The sequence below is a fragment of the Triticum dicoccoides genome, chromosome 3A, assembly GCF_002162155.2.
Source record: "Triticum dicoccoides isolate Atlit2015 ecotype Zavitan chromosome 3A, WEW_v2.0, whole genome shotgun sequence".
NCBI lineage: Eukaryota > Viridiplantae > Streptophyta > Magnoliopsida > Poales > Poaceae > Triticum > Triticum dicoccoides.
Genome location: NC_041384.1, coordinates 44,688,654 through 44,695,238, shown reverse-complemented (window position 1 = coordinate 44,695,238; position 6,585 = coordinate 44,688,654). Strand labels below are relative to the sequence as shown.

General features: G+C 44.3%; 1 pseudogene; it reads left to right on the top strand.

Moving 5' to 3' along the window:
* The first annotated feature begins 271 nt into the window (after positions 1 to 271).
* LOC119266966 lies at positions 272 to 5,471 on the top strand (annotated as a pseudogene).
* Positions 5,472 to 6,585: the final 1,114 nt, after the last annotated feature.

The window sequence follows — 6,585 nt, the reverse complement described above, 5'->3', positions numbered from 1 at the left end:
TTTAGGGCGGCGGCGGTGGCTAGGCTTGGGAGGAAAACGAATCGCAGAGCATTTTTTTTCTTACAACCTTAATTGCATTTCCATGTCATCTTTTTTCTTACACCACGACAACAATTGACAGCAAAAAGTAATACTAAGTGAACTCAATCCGGGCCGTTGACTTGCTCGTCCGCTTCCACCTTCGCCGCCCGTTAACTGAACTGGAAACGGCACCTCTCGCTTCAGTGTCGAGTTCTTCAGTCATGAGCCTGCAGTTGGTCGTCCTCATCAGGCAGGCAGGGTCCTGACTCCTGACACAGCGACGGCTCCACACCCTCCTCCCCGTGCTCGCCGCCTAAGCCATGGTTGGATCCCACACCCTCCTCCCCTTCTCCGCTTCCGTGCACCAGCAGGAGAAGGGTAGGCCTGGGAGATGGCGCACGACAGGCCTGCCGGCGGTGCCCTGTCCCTCAGCCGCCGCCCGCTCCAGGGACGGCGTCGCCTACGTGTAGCGCACCGAGCGAGACCTTGAGCGTCGCGGGCACCGCGAAAAAGAGCGAGCTCCGCATCGTTCGTCTGCCGCCGGTGGCTGCTGCTTCAATCAACCACGTAAGCAGTAAGCTGTGTAAGCAAGCCCCTTCTCCTCCCTGCAACAACAGGCTGCAGTAAGCCTCAACTGTTTGTTTCCATCGTCTTATAGAGTAACCAAAATGATTGGATGCTCCTTGACTGAAATCTTCTTGGAGATTTGGCACTATTGCAATAGTAAGTGAGTAGATGCATATCAACTGGTTGATGAAATGCCCAGGGAATCATGGGTGACTGTATTGCTACGTTATGTTTGCTCCTTGTAGACTGGTAGGTAGAAAGAGCTTTCAACTTACAGGTCTGAAATCTGGATAGAGTCAACAAAAAAGGGGCTCCACTGTTCGTATTTTATACTGGCAAATCTGCAGGTTGTTCTTTTTCTTTGTTATATAGAAGTATTGATAATTTACGACGAGGGAGGTGAGAATAAAAAGTTGTGTTTGATTACAAGAAAGTCGTGTTTGATTAGGTGGCCATGACAGGAACGGAGAGGTCTTGAGTCAGTCTTGATGACAGCCAAATTGACTGGTCTTGTTTTCCCACCTTCCAAGTAAATGAAGCAACCTTGAGGTGTGATCAGGCATCCAACGAGGCAAGGTACTTCTCCACTTCCCAGTGAGAACAGGGTGGCAGTGAGGTATGACAGCCTCTTCTCCCCCCTCTGTGCCGCAGTTGCACATGATTTCTTATACGGTCCTGGCTTGAGATAACCATTCATTGCCAGCCTCATCGCGCTTCGGCCACTGTCGTAGACTGTTCTGCCACCTCCTACTCGGCTCCTTCGTTCATCTGTCAAATAGAATATAAAGGTACAACCTTTAGTTTTGCTTTCTTCCCTGTCATTCCAAGCTCTAGTTTGGCTGCTCCAGGTGGTGTCCTCTAGTTTGGCTACATATTTATTCTCTTATTTGTTATTGATTTAGAAATATCTGAAGTAATAAATTACATAGCCTTTCTTTGGAATGGTGATGATATTTTGTTCTGGAAAAACTATAGAATTTCCCAGTGCCTTTTCTTCTAAGAATTACTCCCTCTGTCCCACAATATAAGATGTTTTTGCAAGCTGAAACTGCTTCCAAAAGTCATATATTATGGGACAGAGGGACTAGTATCTTTAGGAGCTTCTTGAGCTCGTTGTGATGAAATGAACTGCCACTGACTTGTGCAGAGGAAAGCATCGTGTTGGTGATTAGCTTATGAGGAACAACTGAGAGCAGTGCTCACACACTATACCAAGGCCCTCAAAACATTAAGCAGGCAGACTTGCATCGTAGTCATATTTGAAATGTTTGGGTAATATGGGCACAATTTTGGACGCTCTCACGTTCAAATTCTTGACAAAGCTGGGTCAGGTTATCGAGAATGAGGTTGTGATGACATTAAGTGTGAAGAAGGATATCAAGAGGCTAAAGAATAATCTGGAATATTTCAGTGCAATTCGGGACGATGCTGAAGCTCTGGCCATGGAAGATAAACGGATAGAGGCATGGTGGAAGAACATGAGCAATGTAATGTTTGATGTTGATGTCATCATAGATCTTGTTATGGTTCATTCGCAAAAGCTTTTGCTGCCACCTAGATCAGTATATTGCAATCAGGCCATGATCTCTTGTTTTGGAAAGCTTTCATTTGATCACAGGGTTGCTAGAAGAATTAAGGACATAAATGAAAAGCTTGATGAGATTAAAATGAACACAGAGATGTTCAACTTGGACAGAACTACACGTCAACAATTCCAGGTAACAATTGTGGATAGAAAGCAGACATCTCCTGTAGATGAACTAGAGGTTGTTGGAACAGGAATCAAACAGGCAGTTGAGGACATGGTACAAATGATTGTCAGTAGCTGTCGTGAGAATAGGTCAACTGTTTTGGGGATTCAAGGGATGGGAGGCATTGGTAAGACAACATTAGCTCAGAAGATTTACAATGAGCCATTGGTAAGAGAGAAATTCCAAGTTCGTATATGGTTGTGCATTTCACAGAGCTACACAGAGACTGGGTTGATAAAACAGGCAATACGAATGGCGGGAGAAAAGTGCGATCAATTAGAGACCAAGACCGAGCTTCTTCCACTTCTAGTGGACTCTATCAAAGGAAAGAGTGTTCTTCTTGTGCTGGATGATGTGTGGAAATCTGATGTATGGATTGATCTTCTTCTATCGCCTTTCATGAGAGCCTTAAATTTCCATGTCGTTGTCACCACAAGAAACCTGGACGTATTGGCAGAAATGCATGCAACATATACTCACCAAGTAAACACAATGAATTATCATGATGGTTTAGAACTGCTTATGAAGAAGTCCTTCCAGCCACACGAGCAAATAAGTGAATTCAAGAATGTTGGGTATGAAATTGTAAAGAAATGTGACGGTCTTCCTCTCGCCATCAAGGTTGTTGCAGGTGTGCTATCTACCAAAAGAACAACTGCGGAATGGAAGAGTATCCGAGATAGCAAATGGTCCATTCGTGGACTCCCCAAAGAACTTGGAGGTCCCCTGTATTTAAGTTACAGCAACTTACCCCCTCAACTTAAGGAGTGCTTTCTCTGGTGTGCTTTGCTGCCTCCTAATTTTGAAATCCATCGTGATGCTGTAGCTTACTGGTGGGTTGCTGAAGGTTTAGTGAGGAAAGAGCATGGATTCTCAATACATAAAATTGCTGAAGAGTATTACCTTGAGCTAGTTCGGAGGAATCTTCTCCAACCAATACCTGGGTTTGTAGATAAAGGCGAGTCAACGATGCATGATTTATTGAGGTCACTTGGGCAATATCTGACAAAGGATCACTCCCTATTTATGAATGCGGAAAGTAACAATTCCATGCCAAATCTGCGCCGCTTAGGTATCAGCCATGCTATAGAAGAAATCCCCCCTCTAGAAGAGCACAAGTGCTTGAGGAGCCTCCTACTTTTTAATAACAAGAGCTTCAAGTCAATTCACAAAGATATTTTCAGAAAGCTTGAGCATATCCGTGTCTTGGTTCTCAGTGGGACAAGCATCAAGGACATACCGGACTCACTGGGAAACTTGGTGTTGTTGAGGTTGCTAGATCTGAGCTATACGGAGATTAACAAACTTCCGGAATCCACAGGAAGGCTCATCAGCCTTGAATACCTCTCTTTGCTTGGTTGCAATCAATTAGATAGCCTGCCAGCTGGTCTCATGAGACTGTCCAATATAAGTTTTTTGCAGCTTGAGCAGACTGCAGTTGATCATGTTCCAAAAGGAATTGCAAAATTTCAGCAGCTCTATAACCTAAAAGGAGTTTTCGAGAGTGGAACTGGATTCAGATTAGATGAATTGTGACGCCTCCCCAATATCCAACGTCTGTGGGTCCAGAAGCTAGAGAAAGCGGCACCAGTGGGTGAACTTGTACTGAAGAACAGTCATAATCTTAGGGAACTGGGACTGTGTTGCACAATGGGCAGTACCAAAGAGAGAACTCGTTACCAGACTGGTGTGGTTGAGAGAATTCAGCAAGTCTATGATATGCTTATTCCCTCACCAAGCCTAGTATATATTTATCTTGATGCCCGGGCGTAAGGCTCCCAGAATGGCTATGCTCAGAACCAGAGCTTAATATGCCATGTTAGTGTCATATGCACCTCAATGAGTGTGTATCATGTTCAGAGCTTCCACCAGCAGGTCAGATGCCAGAATTGCTAGTTCTTCAGATCAAAGGTGCAGATGAAGTTGTAACTATTGGCACAGAACTCCTGGGGAAAGGTGTGAGAAGTGCAGCGGCTTTTTTCCCAAAACTCGAACTTCTTCACATCATTGGCATGTGCAATTTGGAAAAATGGTCACTGAACAGAAATATGTGTGATGACATGGAGGACAACTCTCAACAGCTCTCTCTGATGCCTTGCCTTAAGCGTGTGCTGCTTCTTGATTGCCCCAAACTGAGAGCTCTGCCTCAAGACATGTCCATGATTGTTAATTTGAAGAGAATCCACATTGAAGGTGCTCACAAGCTTCAAGAAGTTGTCAATCTTCCTGCCGTTCTGTGGCTCAAGGTGAAGAACAACGCATGTTTGAGGAGGATTTCTAACCTCTGTAAGTTGCAGCACCTGTTTGTACAGGACTGCCCAATGCTGGATCAGGCAGAGAACCTGTGCTCGCTGAATAGGGTGTACATGATTGACTGCCCACACGTCCAAGAGTTCAGGAATTGTCTCGCGGAAGAAGAGCAAGGCATCCTAGTCCATGTTGCAGCAGATGGACGTAATATCTTCCCTGATGAATCTCTCTATAATTAGATAGGTGAGTGGAATAGCGGGCTAAGGAAAACTTGCTCTAGTTCTACTACTTTATTATTCTAATTTTTTGGTTCTGAAACTGTGGACACTCACTTGAAATTATTTTAATTATTTCCCTTCTTACAGGCTTACAAGATCGGTTCGTATTGAAGACATGATGGTTAGTTGTGAATACTCAAAATTTTGTGAAGCCTTGAAGTGCAAGGAGCTCTTTGATCGGAGACAGGCAATGGGAGTGTCGAATGCTGGAGTGCAGTGTTGTTGCCTTTTCTCTGTTTTACATGGCCGCTCAAAATATCAGATTGGTTACGGATATGGCCTTTTGCAGGGAGCTGCTGCTCGGGGATTCCTCAGAATCCTTCATCATATCTTCGAGCCTTGAAGTGCTATGGAGCTCTTCGATTGGGGGCTGACGATGGGAGGTCCCTGTTTGTTGAGTTCTGGAGTGAAATGTTGTTGCTTTTTCTCTGTAACATTTGTTCTTTTAGTGTGTTCTTGTGGAGTTCAGGTGAGTATTTCACCTGGGCTGCCTACAGAAACAGCTCATTAGTTTTTGGATTGATTGAATAATGATAATGGTGTACCTATGGTTGATTTTCAAATGGCTTTTGTACTATCACTATGAGGAACGTGACTATATGGTGTCAGGGAAAGTTAAACAGATGTCTGCTTAGCTTAACTGCTTAAGCATGGAGCTGCACCTTTGTTATGCTTGTCAATATGTGCATGAAATTAGGCATGCACTCATCTGGAATATGTTTGGAGTTGTGGTTCTTATCTTGGGAGTGAAAAATTAAGGCGATCTAAACTACTAGTAATAATAGTATTTTGGCTTTGTAGCTACTTAGATCTCTTTGATTCAAAAGATCGTATAGAAATTCTAAGAAGAAGAAAACAAATTATTTTGGTTGTTTGATCTGTTGGAATGAACCTTGGAAAAAAAAGGTCTCCAGATTTATTGGCACTACATTTCAAAAGTATTATTTTCAAGAGATTCAAAGTTTTCCTATGAAATATAGTCTTAGAAAACTTACGAAAATTTCCTACATGACACAATCGTACAAATTAAACAACTAACATAAAAAAATCCAAAAAAGGTCCAATCCTTCAAATATTTCTATAAAAATCCTTTGTATAAAAAAAATACCTATTTGTATTGTTGGAACAACGAAACCCTCATTAAAAAAACGTTCATGAAGAGAATCTCTAACTTATCACTTAAGAACCTTTGAGGAGTTAAGCACACCTAGCCAACCTCTCAAACATTAAGAGGAGTAAATATTATAAGAGTCGGCCGCAAAAAGCAGCCCAACTCTCTCAAATATACTCAAGACAGCCTCCCAGAGTAAAAATAAATAAATTTGTCGGGCCTCCCTTCCCACTCGACCGACCACCACTTCTCGCCACCGGCCACTCTCGCCACCGCTGCCTCCGATTCCTTCTGGAATGTAACATCAAGACCCTTCCGCCACCCTGCCGGCCACCACCGCTAGCGCAATGCCACCGCCCGTACGAAGGAATAGGTTGGGGAGCAAAAACTTGCTTCGGGTCGCCACATCGTCAACCAAGGCCGAAAGCAAGGGCGGTGGCAAGGCCACAGCGGCCCCGGCGACGACATGCCGCACTCACCTTGATCCGGTCGGTGGCAAGCGGGCGATGAAGCCGACGGTGGTCATGAAGGTGCTCGCCAGGGTGGAGGCAAAGAAGATGACGAGTCCGACACCTCGTCCTTGTCCGGCTGCTCATACCCCGTCTCT